The 26625-nt window shown below is 47.4% G+C and overlaps 1 long non-coding RNA gene across 1 annotated transcript in view; it reads left to right on the top strand.

Annotated features, from left to right (window-relative positions):
- LOC142074675 (uncharacterized) overlaps positions 1-25801 on the top strand; it is a 37554-nt gene extending 11753 nt beyond the window's left edge. The window contains exon 3 of the long non-coding RNA XR_012670666.1: positions 25515-25801. This is a non-coding gene — a long non-coding RNA (uncharacterized LOC142074675). The remainder of the gene's footprint in view (positions 1-25514) is intronic.
- The last annotated feature ends 824 nt before the right edge of the window (positions 25802-26625 follow it).

Raw genomic sequence — 26625 nt, 5'->3', positions numbered from 1 at the left:
GGAGTGCCCTGGTCTCACCGGCGAGCATGGTCTGTACAGGATACCCTACATGAGACAACCCACACAGCTCTTGTCCATGGGGCATTTCAGAATAAAGGTATTCAGTCAAAAGACTCCAGACTTAATTCTTTTGATAAAGCTAGAAAATTTCCTGAGACTTCCCCTTGATCCAGCCTCCTCTTTCTTGCTGCTATTTTGCATTGAATTTCAGCTTTCGTTGAAGCGTGTATGAAAAGCCAGGATGACTCAGATGGGTTTCCTGGTCACTGTTCTTGAGAGACGCCATCACTTGTTTTATCCACCTCACCCACCAAGCAGCCAAGATGTAGAGCCCCAGGTAGACGTTGAAGTTCCACCTTGCTGGGAGCTCGCCACAGGTGAAATGTGAAGCGAATACGGGTGTTGCGTCAAGATGAGATCTTTGCAGTGAGGCAGATGATTGTGTTTGGGCATTAAGAAAGCTGTGCTTTTCGCTTTTGTTTCTGGGAATCCCTGCCTGAACTTCCTTGTTCCTTGGAGATAACTGGAGCTGCATGGTGCCAGCATTGCAATCACACGCTCATTTGCACAGGTTGTTATGAGACATGCGTTATTTGGACTGCATCTTGCAGATCATCAGCAAGGAATCAGGTGTTGGGAGAAGGTCCCCTCGGAAGCAAAGATCTTATTAAAAAATAAACTATGATGTGACTCATTGCAGATGGAATAGCGGTTGTCAGTGAGTTGTCTACTGTAGTGGTCAAGTCTCTCTGTGGAGAGGCTGAACTAAGCAATGTTTTGAATAATTAAAATGTTTTTTCCCTTGCACTTGGCATTATGGAGTTCCATCTGCCAGTGTTAGAGATCGCTGTATGGTCACTATGCCCAGCCCCGTCAGCTATTTGCTCATCGTTTTCGTTAGCTCTGACCGGAGAGAAGGAATGCAATTCGAGGAGAATGGCGCAGGTTTCAGCATGGATGCAGGAATAGTCCTCTGTATAAACAGGGGAGAGGCAGACAAACAGTCAAGTAGGCTGCAGCTGTATAGAAAAGGCTTTGCAGGTGGTTATAGTAATTATCAGCTGACCATAAGTCAACAGCGTCATGGTGTTGCAAAAAAGAAAGGAAAAGTTAAACATCCCTGGGATGTATAAACAGCAGCATTGTTTGTAGGACACGTGAAATAGTTCCAACAATCTGTTAGTGTAGACCATGCCTACGCGGCAGTAATATGACCAACTCTGGGCACTACCCTTCAGGAAAGATATGTACCAGTGGGAGAGAGTCCAGAAGAATGCAGCAGAAGAGACTGAGGGTGAGGAAACATGACGCATAGAGAAGGACTGATGAGATCGGGGTTGTTTAGTCTAAAGCAGTGATTTTTCGGACGGTGGTCTATTGTCTTTTGGTTTATTTTTAAAGGCTCTGGAAGAGGTGACTAAGAAAAGTAAGTTTCTCTATGCTTTAGAGCTGTCTACAGATATTTCTGAAAAGGTCTGCACTTGCAGAACTTACTAGGGTCCAACACTGAAGCAAACCACTGCTGTTGCACAGAGAAGACTGAAAGGGGCCCAGTGCCAATTTTTAAATGCATAAAATTTTAAAATGAATTTTTAAATGCATAAAAGACAAGAAAGAAGCTGTTCTCTAAGTTGGAGGGGCAGTAAGCTAGGAGAGTGCATTGTAGCAATGGAGATGGACTGAAACCTTAGGGATAGTAGGATTGCCAGGTGCTGGAATGTGTCATCTGGTCAGGCTTGATATTCCCGGCATGGGAATCTCAAAGAACAGGCTAGATAAACATCTCTTCGTAATCACAAGCATAGGGCTGACCCCTTCTTGGCTCTCTCAAGGTCACTTTGCATCCCAATTCTTTACGATTGTGTAACTAACTAGTGCTAATTTATGGTCACTGTTATTTAATATATTCATAAACACAGTTGAGAAGGGAGTGAGCAATGATCCAGTTGTCACTTAACTGCTCACTTCCTTTTCTGGATTAGTAAAAGTATATTGAGCAATACTAATCTACTAATCCAGCCCCAGGTATCGACGAATTGCTAGGCAGACCTCCCCAAGTCTATTTTTCTATGATTCTACATCACAAGACTGGCATGTTGATTCCGGGAGTTAAACGCAGTGGCCTCAGATACTCCTTTTTTACAGCAGCTGATTTGATCCTAACTCTTCACAGCGCTGACAAATAAACCTTCTTGAACGTCATCCACCTCTCCCCTAATCTTCGCCGTCTTGAATTTTACCTGGTAGCAGCAAGACAAAAGGTAATTCCAGGAACGGCAGGCAGAAACTTTGGCTGTGATGCTACTGCTGTTGTTTGACAAGGATCCGATTCCTCTAAAAACACTTGCTGTGGCTTGAAGGAAGCAAAAGCTGCAGTTATTTACAGCAATATCTCTATTTGCTAGCGAGGAGAGATGTTTGCAAGCCAGCCAAAGCCTTGTTGTATATGTAACTTTTTTAGAGAGGCAGCGCTTCTTGCAGAAGACCTCACTGAGAGGTAAAAGAAAGAGTGGAAGAGCTGACGGTCTTGGAAGGTGGTTTGAGGACAGGGTATTTAATGAGGATGAGCCAGATGAGGTGAGACACTTGCACCCTGCAAGGGTGGATTCAGGACCTCTGTAATTGCAGTGCAAGGGCAGGGGCTTGCTTTTTCTTTTGTTATTTTGGTTCTATTCCAGTTATATTCACTGCAGCTCATTTGAACTTTTAAAAGCTTCTTGTTCTCAAATCCTTGACTGACGTATCTAAAAGTCTTGGGTAAAAGTCAAGGCACAATTTACAAGTGGGGCAGTCATTATGTCTCCGGCATGCAATAACTGATTGTCCCACATTAGCTTCACAGCACTGATGAAAACACGGTCCGCCTCGATGTGGACGCCACTTGGGGCACTTACCTGTGCTGCCTGATTTTTCTTAACAGACTCTCTTTTAATCCTGGTTTGTGGAAGAGGGGGTTTCCACTCCAGAGGGATTCCTGGATATCTTTGCCCAGGACTTACAGGGCAACATAATCAAAGGCAAAGTTATTTTGTAGGGTGTTAAAGTAAGCAGAAAGGGAACAGTGTTTCATGCTAGCTGCAACCCCTTTGCAGAAAGGCCTTGCAGGGATTACCGCTCTAAGCGGGCTCACCCTTTTGCCCAAATTAGTAGAAGGGCTGCTGCAAGTATCATCAGTAGCTAAGAGGCTTCACCGGCGGCAGTACCATTTCCTTGTTGGAGAATCCTTACGGGCATGTCAAGAATAACTCTGAGGTTGAATGGACAAACACGAGTGCTATTAATAAGTCCTATGAAATCAAAGAAATCTTCTAAGCCTATTATTCAGAAGAAGTCATCTAAAGACTTGTCTTGAGATAGCAAATCTCAGTAACTAGCCAAAGCACAATCAAATCCTACTGGTTTTCTTTCCCATTGAAATTTTGTTTGTGTTTCATCTCCAGGAAAACATGTCCCAATCATGAGATTAACAGGGATATACTGAATTAACCAGAATGTTTAAAAACCCCATTAACATCTATACAGGTGTCGGTCTGATCCGTGAGCAGTGGTTGAAATGCTTTGCCCCACCCAGAGCGCAGAAGTCTCTGATATGTCATTTTGCTGAAACTTTGCTGAGTCTGACAATTGTGCTATGCGATAAACTCTTTTATTTCTATTGTTCCTCTTGCCAGGGTTGTTTGCAGAGAGGGTGTGATGAGTGCTGATGGATGAGGATAGAGGACACATTTACATGTTCAGTTCAAAGGTTTTTTATGATGACTTCTTTCCAAAGACCCAAAAAAGAAAGAAAATGCAATTCTTTTATACTTGTCTGGATTTGAAGCAGGCTGTTGTGTTGCCTCCGTGTCCTTGCAATGAGTCAGCGTCCTCGTGGGGTTAACTTGATGATATTTTCAGCTCATGGCTTTGTGGACTCTTTCATTCTTACAGAAACTATTTTTGTTTCTCTTTTTTCTTGAGTAGAGAAATTATCTGAATGGATTTCAATTTGGTGAGATGCTATTCTAGATTTTTTGGAGTCTTACAGGAGTGAAGATTTTGTTCCAGATAAACTGGACAAACTTTACTGTTTGTATAAAAGTCCTCCAGCATGCAAGTTGTCTTTTTAATCATATTAATTCTTGGAGAAAGTCTTGACACATAATTTCTTTTTAAAAATCCCACCATCTTTTCTTCCTAACATCCTTCAGATCTTTCTGAATTTTCTAAGGAAGTTGTATATGTGCTGCCAGACAAATAAATTCCTGATTCTTATAAATACTTTGTATTCTGGTGGTGATCATGCTAACAACTATTTTTTAGGGAGTTTGCCATATGCAACACAAAACCTCCCAGATTTACATAAAAAAGCAATGAAGGGGTAATTACACGAAGGTTTGTATAAGGTGAAAAAAATCCACACTAAACTTCTTCAAAGAGTTTTGTCATCACAATCAGTTAAGGAATAACCAAGGCTAGTTAGACGCTTGAATCAGAAAGATAACCAACATCTGTAGAAGCTTTTCCAGCCATCTATCAGCTTGAGATATTTGGGAGATAGAAAATACCTCTAGAAGAACATACTTTTCATACAAAATCTGCAGTGTCTTTTGCCCGTACTTAAACTAGTGCCTTTCTCAAAGTAGTGTCTTTCTCAAACTGGCATCTTTCTCAAGCAGAACGCAGGCTTGTGTTTTTCTGAAATAGCTAATGGCTCTAATGGCTCTAATAACACCCTCCTACATCTTTGCTCCCAGCCAACAAGCCATATAATATTTCTTGCACAATAATATCTCATTGAAAAACATAAATATCTTACTAAGCTTGCTTTCCTCATGTAGATGTTGTGTCTACGCTAAATCTGATGTCTTGTATGTGTAGGAGTTGCCTTCCCGTAAGAAGACATTAATTGTTTCCTTGCCTTTTGGACCAAAAGGTCCCCGGTTTTATAACCTGCTATGTAAAGCAGGTTTATAAGTTGCATGTAAAGGTTATTTTCTGGCTTGTGATCGAGTTCAGGTGTATGTCTTGATCTGCTGTTTTGCATCTAAATTACTACACAGACCAGCACCACATCTCAGCTGGGAGGTGGCAATTAACTGAGAGCTTCCTAAACAACATAGCAAGCCGCCTGTGGCCGTCTGGGTTTCCTTGTCCACTCTGGTACAAAGTAGCTCGAATTCTTCATGGTTTCCAAAGTACCCCACCAATATGCAAGCGCTGGGTTTTTAACCTCTCCCAGCAGTGCCCCAGTTTGCACACACCTCTGAGCTGGGCAAAGACTGGTCTCAAGAGGCTCAGCAAGGGCAGGTCTTAGCACCAGAGATCCAAGGAATGACAGATCCTGGTGGACCCAATGCTGGGGAGGTGGGAGGTCTCAGGGAACATCATTGAGCCACTCATTGTTGGATTGAGCTGGAGACAAGGTGCCGTAGTTGCCCTGGGAAGCACGAGCAGTGGAGGAGTGTCTCTGCAGGAGGAATTGAGCTGGGGGGGGTTTTCATTAAGCAGCTTGCTGGTGACATTGGGGATGGCAGCACTAAGTCCTGCCCCTGCGCAGGATGGGGAAAGAGTTGTTAGATTGAGCATGGAGAACAGGAAAAGGTTGGAGGTGGGCCTGATTAGCTCGTTACTTGAGAGAAATTCCAACAGCCACGCTAGCTGGGTGGGTAGGGATGAATTTTCTCTTCCAGGTTAATGACCAAAACTATCTACTTTTAGACAACATGAGGAAGAAGGGTCCAAACTCAGGAGCAGGGAGCTGTGGAGCTGATGGTGAAGGATGTCCCACACGCTCTGCCTACAAACAGGGGGAAGATTGGGGGATAATTGAGATTAGGTGGTAACTGCTTCCATCTCATAAGTAGGGGCACAGCAAACCATGTAGCTTTGTGCTGAGTGGCCTGTTGTGGCTGAGGTGGTTTTTCTGAAAGATGAACCCATCTCCAAAGGACTCTGCTCCAGCAATGGGGGGCAAGGGGGAGCAGCTTGGGTGCAGGCTATGTAAAATAAATGAGGAAGCAGGGGTGGCTCACGTGGCTCAAGTTGGGGGCAGATGACACTAGGCTTGGCCCTAAATGTTGGTATGAACATATTCCTTGGGTGCATGCCCACCTTTTGGGTGGGTCTCCTTCCTGAACCCCTTCAGACCATTGCCGCAGCAGCCTGACAGGACTGGTGAGCATCCCCAGCCTGGAAAACGTCCTTCAGCCCCATGAAGATGTGAATCTTGCTTGATGGTCCTGGCTTATCCTACTCAACACCAACTGCGGAGGCATACCCTGGAGGAGGGAATGGCATTAAAAAAAAAAAAATCACTCTGAAAGTAAAACCCAACTTCCCTTTCTCCCAGCTGCTGATGAATAATGCTCTTGCGTCATTAGTTGGCGGGGTCCCTTCGGCACGGAGTGACTGAGGACAAGGTGAGGTGACGCTGTGCTGGGGAGGGGATGGGTGAATGGAGGCAGGCTGGCCCTGGGTGCCCGGTGTCTCAGCCCAGCTGGGTCTGGCAGCAGAACTGGGGATGGCAAGGGGGACAGGGACCTTGTGGGGAGCTTGAGCAGAGGGGTGCTGCTTCCATGCCTTCTTGCTGAATCATCTACATCGTGTCACCTGGGGCATTAGTCAGGGAACTGGACTGACGGAGTGATAGCAACTCCTTGCTTCTTCCCTTTACCCTGCTTGCCTTGCTCTTTTGGGCTTTCCATCAGCCCCGGCTAGATGCCTGCTGCTGAACATGTGCATCTCTCTGGCTCCCAGCCAGGGCCTCACACCCTTGGGTTTATTCTGGCCAAGCAAGGACAGAAAGGTCTGTGCTGTAAATGGGTATTGACTGGTGGAAACCATGAAGTCCAGATCTGCGTGGGCAAAGGTGATGTCTCACCCATGCAAAGCCCTTGCACACACAGTGCTGTTTTCCCCTAAACTCGGCAGCAACTTGCAAAGCCCCCAGCGAATGCAGCTACTCTGGCATGAAACCTTGGGGAGGGCTTGTGAAAGGGGGTCAGTGATACCAGCGCACACTGGAGCTGGGAGACCAGAAATAACAGCACCAGCACCCCGCTGATGCCTGCAGGACCCTCATTCTCCCTGGCTCATGTGGGTGCCCAAAACCTGCCTGTATGTCCCTGCCACGTGCAATGCTTGTGGTCTTCATGCTGGGCTTCTGGCAGCTGGGAGCTGTGCTCCAGGCAGGTTGCAACTCACACCAAACCTCTCCATTTGAAACCTCCAACCCTTCTTGCTGATCTGTCCTGACTCTCCTCTGGCTTGTCTGTGCTATTTCAGAGGTGCAGTGCCTGCAATTGGACACTGGACTCCAGCTGCAGCTCCATCAGCACTGGAAAAAGCAAAATAATTACTTCTCATGCCCCAGTTCTGGCTCTCCTGTCCTTACCACCCACACAATAGCCACCCTTTTTTCCCTTGGCACTACAGCCTTTTTGTTTGGTTTATTAAAGTCATTTATATTCCACCTGAGCCTGTTCTCCAAAGCCCTCCCAGACTCACTTGTAAGCCTCCTCTTTTTCTGCCTGGGAATCAGTAAAAATACAGACCAAAAAGATGCCCAAGGCTGGCCCCTCTGAGCATCCTTTTGAGATGTTCCCGTATTTGAGAGCATGCTTTGCACAACAAAGTTTCCGAGTGCAGATTTTTTTTTAACCAGAACTGCAGCAGCACTCTGTTGATTTTGTATTAGGATTTCATGCAAGACAGTGCCAAAAGTGGTTTCTCATCTCCCGATTCCTCCCAGACCACGAGGTAATCTGCCAGGAAACAGGTTTGATTTGACATGGTTTCTTCTCAACAAACCCATCTCGGCTGCACCTATCACCTCAGTATGTTCCCAGCACTCACAAACGGATCAGTTAATAGGGCAGGGGGGATCTTTCCGGGTACAGGAGGTGGCTTGACAGAGCTGGGATTCCCGGTGTCCTCCTGGGCCTGCTTTTTAAAGATAGATATTGTGTTTACCCTGCACCAGTCCTACGGGAACGCCAAGAGATTTCGGAGATAATTACTAATGGGTTCGAAGTGTCTCCAGCTGCTTCCTGAGGTACCCCCGGCTTATTAAACTCTGCCCAGTGGGCTTCAACCTGTGTTTTTCCTATTCTGGACTCTTCTCTCATCCTTTATTAACACTTTCTGTTGTTGGTAGCTTGTCCCAGTTAACCTTTTCCTACATCTGAAGCACGGCACAGGACCAACTCAATCACTTGCTATGTCTTCTCTTTTCCTGTAAATAGCAGGTCTGCATTTCTTCATCTTCCACTTATTTCCAATGATGTAATTCAAGAACCTCTTCTATAGAGCCCCTTATATAACTCACTAGCTTCTAACCCTTGCAGGTTCTTCAGCCTATCTGAGTTTATCCTTTCCTGCCTGGGCCTTTCCGTCATGCTCATCGTTACTCATATGACAGCATTTCCATTTGTTGTACAATTCCTTTCTGATTCCCAGGTCACCAGCCGGCATCTGATGCTGTCACTGTCATCTCTCACTGTATTTCCTCTCTCCCCTGCTCATCAGGACAGATTGTGTGCTTAATTAAGGGCATGTTCATGTGGTTGCAAGAGAATTAAGTCAACACATCATAAAAAATTATTACCTGTCAGGTGAAACATAGTAACTGACTCTCTCCTTCTGTTTGAGCCTGTCCTGGTTGTGAAATTAAATGGGTTCATTTAAACACCTTCATGGCTGGGTTAAGCAAACCCTTTTTATCGCATTTGCAATGGACTAGTCTTTTGCATATAGTCAATTATCACATTAGTTTATTGGCAGTAATGCCTTCCGATGCACTAATTGATCTCTTGTGATGAGTAAACACATCCATAATGTCTTTTGGTAGCACTCAGGCTCTCTTGCACTTGCGTTATTGATTTAGATATTTTTTTCCCTAAGGTCAATTCCCAAAGTTTGCTGACTATTCCTTTTTTGAAAGCCATTATCAATGTTTGAAATCCCCTCTTTGGAGCCCACTGTCCTTATTCTGCTACTGCCATGCAGGATCCAATAATACAAGTACCGTGAGAAGGCTGGTGGAGGACAGCTCAGTTTGACCTGAGATATGTATGGAGAAAAACAAAGTCCACCTTGTCTTTTCTGCTGTGGCCTCCTCCAGCTTGCAGAACACAGGGGAGAGTTTCTATGTGGCACCCTGAGGGCAGCTGTCAGTCCTGTCCCTTTTGACACAAAGACATCTTCCAATGTGAAGTCATTGGTCAGAGCCAGTAGGAATCTCATAGAGGAAGAAGTTGTGGGATCTGATAAGTGGTGGAAGATGAGGATTAAGTGGCCTCACCTTCACAAGGCCACTTGTATTTCCTTTCTTCTCCTTTCTTCATCTTGACGTGCATTTACCTTACAACTTTCACTGTGGCAGGAAACCCAGCTAGAGCAGACATCCATGTCATGAGTAGTTCAGATGTTTGCATGATGCCAACTTATCCAAGGGTCTAGGACAATTTGCAGATGTCATTTGACAAAATGTGGCTGGGTCTGGTCTGCCCTCATAAGCAGATCTGTGTTGGGGAACACAGAAACACTAAAAGTAGATCCATTATTAGGACTGAATCTGTAGCACTGATGAGACCTTGTTTCTGGTCGGGTCCTCTTGCAACGGCGGTTAGGGGGCTTAGCTTCTCAGTGATGGAGAGAGGTCAGTCGTTCAGCAAATGTAGAGACAGGGAAGGAGATACGATGCTGCAGGGAGTGTGAGAGAGTGTAAAAGTAGTGAGTGTGGGAGCCAGGACAAATAAGACAATAGATGCAGACGGGGTGGAGTTGCTCAGATGGAAATCTACCTCCTCTTAGCTGAAGAAGCATAAACAGGAAGATGCTGTGACTCATAATTTATTTATTTTTGCTTCTTGTTGGACAGTAAGAGACAGATTGGATGTCTGCAATTTACTTTTTGACTTTGCATTCATTGAGGGACCAGGCAAGTTCCCTCTTTAATGATCCCTGCCATAATCTCAAGTTCCACACCCTGGAACCAGTAGCATTTATGGCCACTGGTATGTCTCCTCTCAGGACCTCCGGGCAGAAGAGACAGAAGAGTATCAGACTCCAGGTCTGGAGTGGGGCACAATACCTGCCTTTTAATCCATTTATTTCTGTTTAGCACAGTTTAGTCCTATTTATACTGAAGCCATTAAATCTGTTGGCTTAGGTTTTATGATTGAGCTAGTATTATAATGTGGACACGACCCAGATTTATTCATGGCTACAAAACAGATCTGGCAAGAGGCTGTAAGAATAAATACTGCTTGTTAAGACTTAGATTTTCAGTCAAAGCTGGTAAAAGCAATCAACATGAAGGTAAGTGGCTGGTTTTGTAAGAAGACAACCCAATAAATGCGGGTAACTTTTGGAGATCTGGGCCCAGACATGGTTGGCAAGGCTTTAAAAGTTGGTTCTTTGAGATGTTTTGGAAATATGTGTTTCCAGCAGCTTGAGGGATGGGAACAAAAAGGACTGTAGCTGTGTAAAATAATACCCCTGAAAAATCAGTCCATATTTAAATTGTTTGTTCTCTTTGAATGATTGAGCTCATCCCAAATGCACAATGGGATCCTGACAGTACAAGAGACTCAGCAGAATCTCAAAGGGATGATGGAAAGTAATAAGGAAGAATATTGCTCCTAAAAGCAATGTTGTAACCAAGAGCAAACAGTGTTCCTGAAAGAACCACAGTCACCAGCAGCCCATGTTGCTGAGCTTCTGTGATGTTCAGAACTGACTCCACCATAGCCAGGAGTCACTGGGGAGCAATTTATGAAGAAGAGAATGGGCACAATAGACTCAAAAGGTATCAGTGTGGTGGCTCAGGTGCCAGACAAAAGGCATTTGAGTGCCTGACTCTCTGAATAGCTTTGGGCAAATACTCCGACTCCTCTGAACTTTCGTCTGCAATATAAGAAGGAGACTTCCCTATTAGACTGGGATCTTCCAGACTGATCATATCTCAGAGACACCATGAAGCTTAAGTGTATTTCCTTAGGCTAGACCTCTTTGTCCACGGTGGGGATAGAACCAGGAGCTAGATCCCGACACCAGGATCGGAGAGGAGACATCATTATGTCACTGTGTCTCAGAGAACAGCAGTGATTTTTTGATGGGAACTGCTTGTTTGCTGTACATCTCTCCTGGGGAGTCAGGCAGAAGTCACAAAGCAGGAGCAAAAAAAAAAAAAAGTGTTGTTTTGTTGCTTTGACATTGGTTCTCTACCACGGTGAACGGTGGATGAAATACAGGACTGCTCAGACAGAGTGCTGCACTGAGAGCTGATCACCATTTCCAGACTGCAACGCATGGGCTCTAGGGAGTCCTCTGGCTTTGTTCTGTAGTGTGTGGAGGACATTGTATCACCACACTTTTTAGATTAGACCTGATTGGTTTTGGGCTCTGGATGGAAGAGAGGAAACAGCTTGAGGACCCCATGGGCCCCAACCCATAAGCCGACTTGGATCCTGCTGATACTTCTCCATGTGAAGACAGCTATTGGCTGTTGCCATTGACTTGTGCACATTCCTGCTCTGCATCTGGTTTCATGGCACATCAGCTGTCCCATCTTTCACCTTACTGAGTAACATCAACTTGTGTGGTCCCTTGGTCTAGTACGTTATAGTCACTTACATTAACTAAAGACCCCTGGAAACAAATGGGCTTGGACTCGTGGATCCTGCTTTTGTAGGTCAGAACCATTCTTGTTTTCCTGAGGACCTATTTAGGGAAATTTATCCAGCTTCCTTGTGTGTATTTCCCTGGGTATGTGAGTAGGAGAGCTGCTCAGGCTGCCGACAGTATATGCACCTGGCTCTGAACTGACCTGCAGAGAAAGTCATCATGGCTCAGAGGTACCTGGCGCTCTGCAAGCAGCCAAGCAGAAGCCAGAGCCACAGGCTTCCAGGTTGCTCTTTCAAGCCCTCACAGGGAAGAAAATTTTATATGTCAGTGTAAATGCTAGGCTGCAATTTGAGTGTTTAAGGATGCTAGAATGCCTAAGGGATTTGGTAGGTCCTTTGAGGTCAGATGGTAATTTGGAGGCATCTGTAAATGCCTGAAAACCTTTGTAATGTAAAGCTCTTCATCGTCCATGGCATGCGTTTCCCAAGCCCAATCTCTGCTTTCCTCCATGAATCTCTAGGACCCGGTCCACCCTTTCCCCAAAACTCCTGTGTTCCTCCACGTTTTCTGCTCCTTCCTTCCCTGGTGCTCCTTGCAAAGCACAACTGCTCTTGATCCAGCAGTGTGAGCCCTTCACCCCTCCTCTGAGGCCTCAACAAGCTGCATCAAGCTCAATGCCCCTCATCTCTGTTCAGGGTCCTTCCTAAATCTATCTACCAGAGTTTGCCTAGAATTGCCTCTTTTCCAGTAGAGTCAATCTCTTTTGCTCCATCAACATGGTCAGCCCTAAACATCTGTTAATCAGAGGATATCACCTATATGGTCCTTGTTTGTGGAATACACACCCTGCTCCAGTCCTCTGACAACCAGCTGGTTCAAGGTCCAACCCAAAACTCATTTCTATCATCCTACAAGGGTTTGACAAAATATTAAGCTCAGTTTCCTCTCCATCTGTCTGCCAAGTTCTCCATTCCTGGATGTTGTTCTCCCTGCCTCTTTCTCTCCTGCCCCTCACGTATGGTTTGTTATCTTTGACAATGAGGTTTTCAAAAACACTGTGAGGATAGCCTATGCTTACAACAACTTTGTAGTCATTCATGGTAATTTATTAGAGCCTTGACTATTGTAATTCTCTGTGGCACATGGTCTCTCTCATGAACATGATTTTCAAACATGTGAATCATTGCTAGACATCCGTTTTCCCAACTAGATCTTTGGCAAGAATTCTTTTTGCTCATAACCATGGACTCTCAGTTTGCATGGCTTTGACATGAGTATGGCCTAATTTGGCCTTGGTCCTTCTGTGTCAGGTGCCTTTGCACATGCACTCACACACACACATACACGTGTGTCACTGTACAGGATTAACTGGACTCTACCTCCATCTTTATCAGCCATCATCCTCTTTCTGAGTCATGGCTGAGGCAGATAAGCAGCTGGTTTTGCTATTGACTTAATAAGTAAACAGTAATTAATATTTTGCAATCATATAGCTCCTTGAATTGGATGATCTGAAAGCACTTAATTAACATTAATTAGTCATCATTACATAGCCCACATGAGGTAGATAAGGTTTTATTGTGCAGAAGGGGAAACTGAGGCAGAAAGGAATACCAGGATCAGGCAGGTTGAACTCCTGTCAGAAGGGTTTGCAGTGCCTTGGTGCTCCTCAAAACCTGCTGCAGCCCCATTTTAAAGACACCAAAGGCAAAGTTGGGGCTAAAATGTGGAGGGCAAAATTCTGCCCCTCAATGATCAGGACAGAGCCCCACGGGGTTAACCGAGACCTCGATTCCTGCCAGGTTGTGCCTGTCCACTCCCTCGGCTCTTCCTACTTTTACTGCTGTTTGATACTTTGCAAATCACTAAGAACCCAGTGCAACAGGTGAGGTAGACATCCAACAGAACCAAAACAGTGTGGTGGGTCTAGACCTTGGCTGGATCTGGCCTGATATCTTAGAGACATTTTTTCTCTTGCCCAGAGATAACATTTGCCAAACCATCCAAAAGACTTAGGAGTCAAAGTCCTTGCAAAAGTGCATAATGGCCAGCTGAAGGACCAGATACAGATCAAAGTATTTGGGTAAAGGAAGATGTGTCTAGACATTGCGTGGGATTTACAAACTCACAACAATGTCTCACATCTGGGGCTTGATTTAGTTGCCTAAATGTAGATGTTCAGGGCTCTTTGAGATGACCTGGATGTCCTTCCTGACCTCTGGCTGCTGTGTGGAAGGACAAGGCTCTCCTGAAGGTCCCATGTCAATTGGTTTAGGTACTTTAGGACACCTCAGAGACACCTAGTTTTGGATAACTGAATTGTGCCCCAGATGTCCAGCTTAATGGCCTATGTTGACAGTGCATGTCCAGCGCGTGTTTCACAACATCCAAGTCTGTTTCTTTAGGGACGTAACCCTATCTCAGACGCTGAGTAAGGTGATGTGAGCACCCTCTGTAAAGTCTTTGAAGTTCTCTGGGTGAGAAGTCTAAGCATTTTTTTGGATCCAGTTCCTATATTTACCTTCCACTTCTGGGCCCAAGTCATTTAGGAGTTTTGGAAAAGACCTCTATCTGCCTGATGATGCTACACCTGTGCACCAGGAACAGGGTCACTGCAGGACCTACTGTTCCCCTGCGAGCTCTCAGTCCCCGTCCCCCCATTATCATCCCTAAGGCTCATTGCATACTGGGTCTCCGCTCCAGTATCCTTCTCACTCCAGTGTTGGCTCTTTGGAAATGAGTATCACCAGGAGGATTTAACACCAACAAGCCAGACATTGGTCCTCCAAGATTGTCAGTCGTGGTCCTGGTTTCCTTTCATGCCACCTGATTTGACCTCATTACTTGCTTGTGTGTGTGTCTTGCCCAGTTAGAGGAGGTCTCCATGACAATGGTGAGAGAAGATCAGGCACAGCTGAGTGTCTCCACACTTTGTAGCTGAGTGCACACAGGATCTGGATGGATTTGCTTTCTTCTCCGTGAGCTCCTGTACCTCTTGGTGATCTCAGCCAGAGAGAAGCATATGCCAGGGAACCTACATGCTATGGGCATGCATTGTCTTCTTCTCCAAGTGTTAACCTTGCTCACCAGTGATTTACATTATTAACCCCCTCCAAGAGGGTTGAATTGACAGCTCTTTATCTTAATGGTCTCACTGTCAGTGTAAAATGCTGGACGTCAATGTGAACTGAGCTTGAATGTACAGCACTGGGTGGTCTGATACAACAGACCTGGGGAGCATCAAATGGGGGACCTACAAGATTTTATTCTGTGCCTAGCTGAAGAAGGGGTAATGCCCCTCTCCAATGCTCCCACCCCAAGGAGTGAAGGGACCTGAATGAACTGCTCTGCTTGGAGAGTGGTGACTGACTTGGGAGAGCCAAGCTGATGATGGTCCTTTGGATTAGGGTTGAACTGTTTGAAGACAAGCGAGAAACAGTAAGAGGAAAACAGTTCATCAGTGGAGCACTGCCCGTTGTGCATCCCAAAGAAGGGAAATATAGTGGGGATTATATCTTCATGTGTGCATTCAAAGGGTTTTTTTTAATCCAAGGCTGAACTTCAGGCTGGCTCTTCTTAATGGAGGGCTGGACTTTAAAGCCTTAACAAACTTCTTTTAATGCATGCATCTGGAGCAGTTCTCTGTGATTAAAAAACCCACCCAACTGATCAAAACCCAGGTCTTACTCAGTCCTCATGACTCATTACATCCCCTCCCCTTCCATTGGAGCAGAGGGATCCCAGGATAACCGGTTGGTGGGAGGCCCTGGTCTTGTTACGAAGTGGGGTTGAACCATGTTTTGCCTGAAGGTCTTCATGAGTATTTGCTGACAGCAGAAGACAGAGTGAGACTCATGGTTCTCTTGGGGCTCAGTAGCAAAGCCTGTCATGGTTGATATATGCTTGTTTCCCTGGATTCATTCCTTTTTGGAGCATCTCCTCCCTTCTGTCCCAGTCTTTTTGCCTCCTCCATTTCCCCTTGCCCAGTTCAAGGCTCTCAGCCCCTTGAGTCCTAAATTAGTGCCTGTTCTCTTCTTCTTTGCCTTTCTGTGGAAACACCCCTTTATCTGCTGAGTCTCAACTCCCAGTTTAAGCTCTTGGTTTAAAATGCGTTTGTGCACAGCTTGCTGGTCCCCGTTCCTCTGCTGCTTCTCCTGAATCCCTTATCAGTTGCACACATGCTCCTCCCTGGCCCCTGTTGCAAACACTGTGTCCCCGATGCCAGGTCTCACTGTAGCCCTCCCATCTGCTTCCTGTCCCTTCCCATGTCCTCCACAGGCTGGTAGTCTCTGTCACCTGGTCCAGCCATCTCTTTGTCCCACCACCTTCTTGTCTGTCTTGGTTTCTCTCTGGGGAAACATGAGGTGGTCTCTCCAAGAAAGGTTTTCCCTGGCATCACATCCCAAACTCCATCCCAATCCCCACCCCTTTCCTTTCCATCTCCTTGCCTTGTCTCCCTCTCTAAATCCCAGAGCTTCCCTCCACCTTCCCAGTCCTATTGTCACTAGTGTTCATTTCACGGTGTACTTGCTCCTCCACCCCAATCTGGGTTTGTTATCTCTCAGATAATTCTCTTTCCTCCTAGACACCATCTCACAGAGAAGAGCATGGTCAGGGAAGGTTGTCAGTCCCTGTTTTTCATCCCTGGTGTTCACTTTCTGCCATGGAGCCATCAGGAGCCACCAGCCCAAGGGAACAGATCCATTCCTCTGTGGGGATGGTGTGGTGAGTGGTCTTGTCCTCTCTAGGAGCTGCAGAAATTTTCAGAAAAGAGGTGGATGAATTTCAAAATTTCAGGGGAGTCTTGTCAGCAAAAATCTGCCAAGTCCCTGCTAAGGTCACCTGAGCTGCACCTGGATCCCACACTGGGGCAGATTTTCACCAGTGGGCAAAAGCACTTACCTACGTCTCTGCCTCCCAATCATATCTCAAGTCCCAGATCCATGACAAGATCACCAAGGTTTTTACAAGTATGATTTTAAGATGGGCAAAAGCCTTGATTTGTTACTAGCCTGCTTTTGGAAATGTTTGAAATTGTCTTGGCACGGAGAAGCGTGTATATATATGCTTGAGGCAAACAAACAAGGCAGAAAACCTTCAACCCCCAGCAGTGCCTGTTTGGCAATGCTATAGGCACGCCTGGGAGCAGAGCAACAGGCTGCGCTGGCAGCCGTGCCGATAAGGCACAGCAGAAGCGCTTGTGCAGGCAGATGTTTGGGCCTCACAGGCAAAAAAACCCCCGGCCCCTTTGCCCAAAAGTGCTTGCTCTGCAACAGGTCCCTCCGCTGCCCGTGCCAGCCAGGCTACCCCCCATGGCACGTGAGCACCCAGCGCATCCCACTCCCACCCTTGCGGTGCAGGCATAGCTCAGCTCCCACCGCCGTGGGCAGGACACCCGCCTCTCCCTGCTCTGCCCTGGGCATTGCTCCTGCCTTACCCCTGACCGCTCAGGGCAGGGGGACCAGTAGCCCTGCAACCTGTGTGCCCGGGCAGTGGAGGAGAAGGGCAGCGTCTGGTGCGAGGCGTGTGCCGGGTGCGTGCGTGCCGGCGCTGGGCACCGGCTGTGCCTGGGGGAGTGCGTGGGGACGTGTTTGCGTGGCTGCATCCTCCTGACGTGGGCAGTCTGGCCGTGTCCCATGGCACACGTGTGGCGTGAAGGGGGAAGGGAGGATGAGTGGAAGATGACTGTAGGAGCCTGCAATGGAGGGGATAAGGATTAAAATCAGCTAGACCTGCTGGGTTGGTTGAAATTCTTGTTTTGGGCTTGGACGGGGTGTTAAAGCACATTTCTCATCCCCTTGTGGGATCAGAGAAGTGTCTCTCATCTCAGTGCGTGGCCCTGCAAATGCATCCTGTTCTTCACACAGGGGAACCGAGGGGTGTCTGTGCCCCGTGCTGGGGCAGTGCCTGTCCCCTGGCTCGGGAGGCTGCTCCATGCCCCGCAGCTCCGCAGTCAGCAAGAGATGACTTGCCCCCGGGCGCTGCCATTATGTAAGGGAGGGGAGGCAGATTTCCCAGTCATAAAGGTGTTGCACAATTAATTATTCTGGCTTGGCTCCGGATCCCTGGAGCTCAAGGATGCCACACAACATGACTAGTGTAGCACAGGCTCAGCCCAGCTGAGCCTCAGGCTAGCAAATCACTTCTGCTCGCGTCTCTCTCTTTCCACTGAAGTGTATGTTCCTTTTGGAGGGGGACATGACGGAGCATGCTCTGGAGTAGCAGCACCCGCGGTCAATGGGCAGCTAGAAAAATCTTCCAGCTCTTTGCACTGGTTTCTTCCCTTTCCCCCAAGAGACACCCCACTGCCGAGCCCACCAGCCCGCTTGCCCCAGGATAGCTACCACTGCGCTGGGGAAGTGCGAATCCCCGTGCCTGGGCTTCTCATTTGTATTTGTCTGGCTCAAGGCTAAAAGCCGTTTGGCTTGACATGCCTTTCTCCTGGAAATTAAAGACCTTCTATTTTTCTCCCCACAGTGGTATTTGTACCCTGTAATCAAGCTCTCCATCTTCTCCCTGAAAGGCTGAACATGCTGAACTCTCAGCTTCTCCCTGCAAAGGGTATTTGCTTTAGCCCTCCGGTGAATTTCCTGGTGCTGTCTTCACCGTCTTTAACTTTTTAACACCCTTCAAAAAAGCAAAAACACCTGAAACCCCACAGCCCTGCACTCACCAGGGCTGGGTGCAGATACTCCTGTCTTCTTGATCTGCTGTCATGGGAGGTTCCCTTCCCCTCCTCTCCGCACTCTCTAGCAAGCCTCCAACTAGTGGATATCTACTACATAAGCAATGCTGGTGAGGAGGTCAGACATTGCAGGGACAACCTTTTCATTGCCACGGTCTTTCAAAAGCTGGTCCAGGTGACCAGACAAGTCACAGGACAGTGGGGCTCTGTCCTGTGGACAGTGGCTGTCCAGTTCTTGCAATTACATGCCGAAGGCATTGGCAGTCCTGATGGTGGACAAGGATGCAGAACCAGAACATCATTATTGTTGGAAATCCTAGCACTAAGAAGTGCATGTCATATCCACGCAGACTCCTGAGCAGGACTCTTTGAACTTTATTGCAGCTAAAGTTTGTAGCCAGTGAAACTCAGCTTTGGTACACATATAGCGTCTCTGCTTTCCTCCATCTTCTTTCCTGTGAAAGGGGGCAATAGCTGAAGTATAATCCCAGGCAGTGACCAGGGCTCTCACACATGCTAGGACAGAGCCCAAACATATCTTAAACCACCTGGAGTGTTGCTCACAGGCCAATGGTGCAGAGCACAAGCAGGGGAGCTTACTGGGACCCAGGGCAACCAAGTTTTAGGGGCCAAATTCTCTACTGCTGAAAGCCGAAGACACCCCAGTTTACACACACGGAAGATTTAGCCAATATTTCTTGTTATATAAGTTAACAATAACCTTAAGGTGTTGGTTTGGAGCACGTCCATTGAATGATGCATTGTCCCAGACCCAAGGATGGAAATTTGCCTGTTTACCAAGCGGCAAAAACAATAGTGATGAAAGACAGAGCAGCGACCTGAGTTCAACAGCTCCAGCAGCTGGAGGTAATAATGACAGATGTGATCATTTACCGTAGAGGTCCGTGAGCTGGTTTAGAGTTTCATGGGCCAGAGTCATCCTCAGGGCACTGCACATTCCAGAAACGTCTCCGAAGCACCTTACGGTAAATGGTAACAAGCAGAAAACGATCAGGGTTGGTGTCAGGGGAGCAGCGTTCCTCCCTGGCCTCTGATGAAACTCCATTTCAGTGAGCAAAAATTAATTCCTTTCTAGATACGGGGCCTCGGGAAGAGTTACTAGCAATTGGCCCCGGTTCCTGGGCTACTCCCAGCAGGGCTTGCTGTGATCCAACTTGAAGTAACCCACCAGATTATTTAGCCTAATTGTACGTCTGCACCTCCCTCCTGGGACACCGCTGGTGTAAAGGCTTGGTGACACCTCTAGGATATGGGTCTTCATCCCCCACTTGATGTCTTTCTGAAAGATATGTCGGATCTGAGGAGTACCTCGCCTCTCCAGCTTAGGCAACATGGGTTGTATGTGGGTGCACACTGCCGCAGACCCCTTGTCTCTTGACTGAAGCTAGCAGAGAGTCTTGGCCCATTTCTGAAGGAGCCAGGATGGGCTGCTGTGGCCACTCCTGGGAACAATATGAGACACAGTAGCAAAGGGCTGTAGTCCCAGAAGCAGGTTCCACCACCATCAAGGCGATTCCCTCTGCTACAGATTTGCCCTCTTGCATGCCCCGGGTCTGGATCCTTGTGAGCTGCTCAGAGCCCATGGCCCTTGGCTGAAAACCCAGCAGTGTTTTCTGGCTCTCCGCATGAGCTGACTCTGGACAGCTTGTGCTTGGAGGCTTGCTGAGCTCAGCCACCACCCTTACACCTTGGTGCTGCGTCCATAGGGCATCAGAGATGCCCACTGGAAGAGCTGCAGGGTGCTCTGCTTCATGCTGCAAAGCTGCCTGTTCCAGTGGTGGGTGTGCGGGTGGCACAGCTCCTGCCTCTCGGGGATCTCAGAAGTGCTGGGATGGCAAACCCCACCTGAGGAAGACTGCTGCCTCTCCACCCCCTCACACACACCTTTGCTCTCCTAGAGGAGAAACAAGGCAAGAAGTTTCCTATATAGGTTAATAATAGCCTTGAGTTCAGATTTCCCGTAATTTCTTTGGCAGCAGCCGGGACCAAGTCTTTCTGGCACATCCCTTATGGAAACCTCTCACAAACAACTGACGTGTCTTATTCCTCCTCAGTGGTCCACACTGGGGTATCCCACCAGGTTTTCTCTGCCCCTCCACCCTTCCCTCGTCATTGCTGACGTGGCATGCCAGGTGGAGGGATGAATGAGCGGCGCGATGGCCATGCCAAGCCCCACTCCCTCCTTCCGCGCATCATCATTTCTCCCAGCTGAGTGTATTCATTGTGGGAGGCGTGGGAGAGCATGTGTGGAGCCAGGGCTGATGCCTCTTCATAAGGGTTTTTGCAAGGCTGAGCGGATGCCCCAGCTGGGTGCCTGCAATAGATATTCCCCAAGCCAAAAGCCGGATGAGTGTAAGTGATCTTATCTCGCCGTTCAGTAATAAGTATCCAATTTGCTGACTCCAGTTGCCCAACTCAGGTCTGATTCAGGTCTCCATGGGTTTCCTGCAGGATGTGGTGGCAGGAGGGGTGGGTGCGATGTCTGAGCGCAGGGAACGGGGGTGGACATCAAAGACCCATCACCTGCACCTCCCAGGTTTGATACCCCCAGCCTGGAGCTGAAGAATGGGTACATCGGCGGTGTATAGGCTAACAGGCAAAGCAGGAGAGATGCTGCCTGTCCCCAGAGGATGGAGAGCTCCCGCATGGGAAGCCCCAGCCACACACAACAGATTTTCCTTCACAGATTTTGCTGGGAAATGGTTTCCCAAGCAGTGTGTGTGGCAAGATACCTTGCTACAGGGTGGGCATTTTGGTACCTTGGCAGCATTGCCCTGCTCCTACCACCCCACAAAACACATGGTGTAACAAAACGCCTGTGATGGGGAGACCCAGGGCTGCTGCCAGCCTGGGGAGGGGTAACCTCTCCTCCTCTCTGTATTTTTTGAGCTCCCTGGCCCACTGCTGCTCTTGTCACCTTCCCATTGCTCCTTCTTCTCCAGTCTGGAAGTTAACAGGAGCTGTGGTGGGGATGGAACTCCACTACTGGGATTTGCCAGGAGGGTTGGAGCTGGGAGATGTGGGGCTGCAAGGATGATGGGATCCATCCCCTCTGCATCCCAGAGGGGAGAGAGATGCAAGGAGTCTTTGTGTGTGGAGGGAGAGAACCCCTTGTTTGTCCCTTTTGTACACTCCATGCTTGCCCCCACACGGTGCTGCTTTCAGGTCTCATCTTGTCCTCACCAGGTGCTGGCAGCCTGCAGGGCTGGGGGTTTCCTCGCCTCAGGGAAAAGAGGTTTCTGACCCTGAGGAAGAGATGATTGGAGTTGGAAGTTGATGCCCGTGCTGGCTACAAATGCACTGGTGACTCACAGAAAGCTGCTCCCGTCTGCTGGTTTCCGATCCTCGGACCCCCGTCCTGTGCCAGGGCAGGCAGCTCCTGTGGCTTCTGGGCTGGCTGTTCTCAACACCCGGCCTTGCCCTCAGATGTACGGGGTACGGGGAGATCAGGGAGGTCTGAGTTGGGCTGCCTGTCTGGGGAGGGATTGCCCTGCCATGTCCTCCCCTCTGCTTCCACAAATCACTTTGATTTGACAGTGGGTTTCTCAAGACAAAACCCATCCATGCCTTGGGTCATGAAGAAAACTAGGACTTGGATTTCCTGTGTCCACACACGGCAATTAAAGGATGTATTCCTGGGCACAGGATTAGCCCCATTTCAGTGCTCCTAGTTTAGGACTGAAGTTCTGAATATGTCCTACATCCTATTTTGGCATCTGCTTTTGCTAACTTTATTTAGGGTTTTCAGTGTGTAAATCCCTGCTTTTGTTCCTTCTGGGCAGGCCAATAAAAAGAGGCCAGGACATTTTCTAAGGAAATGTTGGCTTTTTACCCTTGGGATATTCCAGGTCAGCTATAGGGTCAGTCAACCAATGTAACTCGAAGGGGACGGAGGGGAAGACAATGGCTCTCATCACAACAGCATTCAAGTTCCTTGCTTTTCACCACCCATGAGATGAAGCCTTCATTGAAGCCTCCAGATCCGGTTTAAAAGCTATCACCCCAAACCACCTCATGTCCCATGTCTCCTGATGTCTGTGCAGGAGCTGTCAGGTAACAGGACATTCTCTTTGGGAGAGGGACTCTCCTGGTGAATTGGGAAGTGGGTGCTTATGCCTCTTCAGACTTTGGGTGTTGCATCCACTGCACAGCCCAGCCTTTCTGTTTACAGCCCTGTTATCTCCACAGCCGCGGGCGCTTGTCTCAAGTGGCTTGTCCATGCCAAATCCCTGTTGCATTATGGAATCTCAGAAATGCCCATTACAATGCAGTTCCTTAATGCCTGTTTGCTTAAGGATGATGTTTAATACTTAAACTACCCAGGGGAAAAAAAAAATAGGCCAGTATGGAAATTCCCCTAGAATTCAGGGTGATTTAAAATCAGCTGAAGGAATGAATGTCCCAAAGAGGACAGCAGACTCTGTTCTCACTTGCAGCAAGTGTAGGCAAGCTCACTTTGCATTTGCAGAGGTGGATTTAGGGAGCGTCCTGGTGAACTGGTAGTTAAAGTCCTTCGACAGCCCTGAAACCATAAGAGCCAGAGAGTGTAGTTTGCTCCCAAGGTGCTTGTACAGTTCAGGAGCCCGATTCTCTTCTCTGAGGCTGCAGGTTAGCAGGAATTCCCTTGCAGAGAACATATGAGGGCAAGCAAGACTTGGAGGTGTAGAATTGGGTCAGGGAACAGAGTTAAAAGAGTTAACTACTTCAGGGAACTCCATGCCTCCTTTCAGATTTAACCCTTGCATCTCCTGGGAAAGTAAAACATCTTCCTGGAAACGGAAAATATCTATAGTACATCCACGCTTTTATGTTTTCTACTCTCCAGCCTAAAATTATCCACGGCTGGTTCATCCCTAGTTGCACTTGTGCCAACACAAACACTTCTTTTGCTTCCTGATGTACTTACTGACACTGGTATGTCCCAACTTGGCCTTGGGTTCGCTGCATTACCTCATTTGAGCACTTCCATCCCATACTGGAATGGAGGGTCTCCATTGTTGTCCTTCTGGTACTTCTTTGCACCTCTTCCACTTTCAGTTTGTCTTTCTTGAGCATGGGTGACCTGAAATACATCTGGTATTGCAGAGAGCCCCTGCTGTGAACTGTGGAACAGCATTAAGACTTCCCTGCTCCTAATGCAAATACCTCACCCCATCTATAGTACAAACACCTTTACTTTTTGCAGGTCTGCACCTCCTTAGAGACTGGGTGGGCTACACGGGCTACGTGTAGCTGTCTCCATCTGGGCTAGATGTTTTAGCCTTCCTTTATAGTCGACGAAGAGAAATAGATGCTTCTAAAGTGATCACATGGAGTAGACATCTAAAATGACATCCAGGTGTATTGTGCTCTTAAAGTGACCATTTTTGTGCCCAGGGACATCTGTGCTGGGACTACCTGTGGTTAGGTTAGAGAGCAGTCATACTCTCCATTCCTGGACACGTCCTCATCTGGTAGGGAAAGTTCTTGTCGTTGCTCCTGACTCACACTATGGGTTGGTGGAGTTTCACCCCATTTCTATGTCTTCTGCCTTCAGGGCCTTTGATCTCTCCTGCTGTGGTGCTCAGCAGCAGCAGTGTCTCCAAGTCAGGACTGGCTCTGCAGCTCTCAGAAGAGCGACTGTCTACCCAGAGCAGTTTATGGCAGTATCTCCTGCCAAAACCCTATTTCAGGAGAACTGTCTGTAATAGCTTTCCTTTCAGATGTGTTATTAAAAAGCTTTCTTCTGGAGCAATTGATGCTTTTCCAGTGTACAGTAGTTATTCTGGTATGCAACTGCTTATACTGGAAAATGGCTTCTCTACAGGAACGGCATGTGATGAACAATGTTTATTCCTGTAAATTGGGACCAGCTTTGGGATGAGGAGGAAATCAGACATGACAAGGAACCGCCAGTGGGAACAGGCTGTGGGCCATGCTCCAATATAACTCTGGGGGATCCATCCATATGAGACACTTCTGAATGATATGAGGTACAGACTCAGCTCAGGGTCACCCTTTCCTCCACTTGGTCCTAAGCAGTGGACTTCATGAAGGGCTGTTTTCAGGGATTTTAAATATTATTCCCATTACTATATTGTAATTCAAGTCCAAAACCAGTTTGCCAACTTCCAGGCCTCTCTTAGGTGGCCAAGGAACGTAAATTAGGATTGCAGTGTCACCTTAAGTTTCTCCAAACACAGAAGCCATCAACAACCCTCAGCTGTGTAGACTACCACTGTTCCCTGCAGGAATTTCTCCATTTTTCTAACTCAAAGCGGAGGGCTAAGCAGACCCAGACATGAAATGAACACCTGGCTCTGCAAATCTGGAGAGCCAAGGCAGGATGTTGAAATCACTGCACTCAACCCTTTAGCTAGAATGGTTTAGAAAGCTTATAAACTTCCTACCCACTCACTTCCTACCCTGCCTTGCTAGGCAAGCTATGATTTTTATTTTTAATGAAATCTTCTGAACATGTCACCATACTGCTCTGTCAAGTACATCATGGGAAGGGGATGGTCAGAGGTATCTTCCAAAGGGAAATTTCACAAGGATGAATCCTGTCATGCTTTGATCCAGTGACCTCTCTTGGCATAACGGCTTTTGCACCAGGTGACCCAGCCAACAGTGCAATGAATGACTCATTACAGATTTGTGTGATTCACGCTTTTCTTCTTATTGGATTGCACCATCCACCCTGGGATGGGTGATCAATTTGGCTTGGACAAGATGTGGAACCCATCAGTCCGTGTTTATCCATTCAGCCGCTTAAGAAAAAGTCTGGGTACTTTGTTAACCTTCTTTTTTAGTAGGAAAAATTACACTGCTGGAGGCTGATTCAGCACTCTGCAGAAGCCAAGGAATTTATGAGCCTGAGTTTATTTTGTGTCACTAGAGCCGGTAGGAAAACAGCTGAAGGGGAGCAGCCAAGGATTGGTTCTTCCTTTAAAATTTCACCTGTGTCTTTCCCCTGGAGTGGAGTGACGAGGGAGGGAGCCAAGTGGCAAGGCTGAAATGCAAACAGCAAACTTGGAACCTGGGTGTTAGTTTTGGATCTTGTCTAGAAATAACAGCGAGCACAGCGAGTTTCTTGTGGCACGTTGCACGGTTCTGCAGGAGAGAAAGGAAAAGAATAAGAAAGTGACAAACATTACAGACAAGTGCTCTGTTGGACCGGGGTCAGAGGTTATGGGTTCAAATCTTCGTTTATTCCTAGGTACTGCCATATTTGTTGGTCCCAGAAGATATTGGAAGAAGAGATTGGGATTTATGGAAGAAGCACAACAGAACAATGTTGTCTCTGATTTCTCTGCTGAGCTGAGCTTCCTTTTCTCTTTGAGTTTCCTCTGGGCAACCAGCAGTTTCCATAAATTAAAGTGTTGTTACATTGCCCCCCACAGTGCCTTGATTTTTTGATGCTGTACAGATTGATAGGCACTTTGACACCTGATGTTTGAATCACACTGTGATTGACAACAGAAGTCGCTTGCTCGGGCTTCAATAGCTTTGGCACTACCACCAGGAGGTCAGGCATAGGTTTTTGTGACAGAGTTTTGGAAATTTCCTTTCTTCGAGCCTTCGTGGTGTGAAAATGCATCTTTGAATGTCCATGCAAGGCAACGCTAAAGGCATGGACATCTTGCTGTGTCCAGCCAACACTAAGACAGCCCAGCAGCTCTGAGGGGCTACCTTATTAGGCTTACTGCTACCTCCTTCCTTGTTTACTTCTACTGACCCATGGACTTCTAGCCACCAGGGTGGGTACCAGTACCCTGTGTGCCAGTTACAGCAGGAGATAGGCTTTGGAAACCTATTGCTGCTGACGGACATCTTTAACTGTTTTGTGCTTAGACCATGTGTCCCTGGAGTCCAGCTGAATGGTGTGGCAGGGCAATATCTGCCTTAGCTGAGAAGCTCCAGCACTGGGACCTTTCAGCCCTGACCCACACTTTGATTAGTTATGGCTTCTGAAAAGATCTTCCGCTTCTTCTAGCACTGCATCACTGTCCCTTCCCCAAGTTCCTTGCTAGATAATAACATGGCTGCCTGTTGGGAAAGCAATTGCATAAGTCCCTATTGCTCATTTTAAGTTATTTGATCTTGGGCTGCAGTGATTCACCCTCACAACGCCCCGAGAAGGGAATCCGATATCACTCTCTCCAATTTACTGATGGAGAAGCTGAGGTGTGGAAAGGTGAAGGATTTGCTCAGGGTCAGGCAGTGAGTCAGTCACAGAGCCGGTGTCGGAGTGCCCACCCCACCCCGGCTCCTCGGGCTTGCGTCTGTCTAGACTTTTCCAAGCACCAGCTTTGATGCTGGTGTTACCA

The sequence above is a fragment of the Calonectris borealis genome, chromosome W, assembly GCF_964195595.1.
Source record: "Calonectris borealis chromosome W, bCalBor7.hap1.2, whole genome shotgun sequence".
Taxonomy (NCBI): domain Eukaryota; kingdom Metazoa; phylum Chordata; class Aves; order Procellariiformes; family Procellariidae; genus Calonectris; species Calonectris borealis.
The sequence above is the reverse complement of the archived record's forward strand: the minus strand, read 5'-3'. Positions and strand labels throughout refer to the sequence as shown.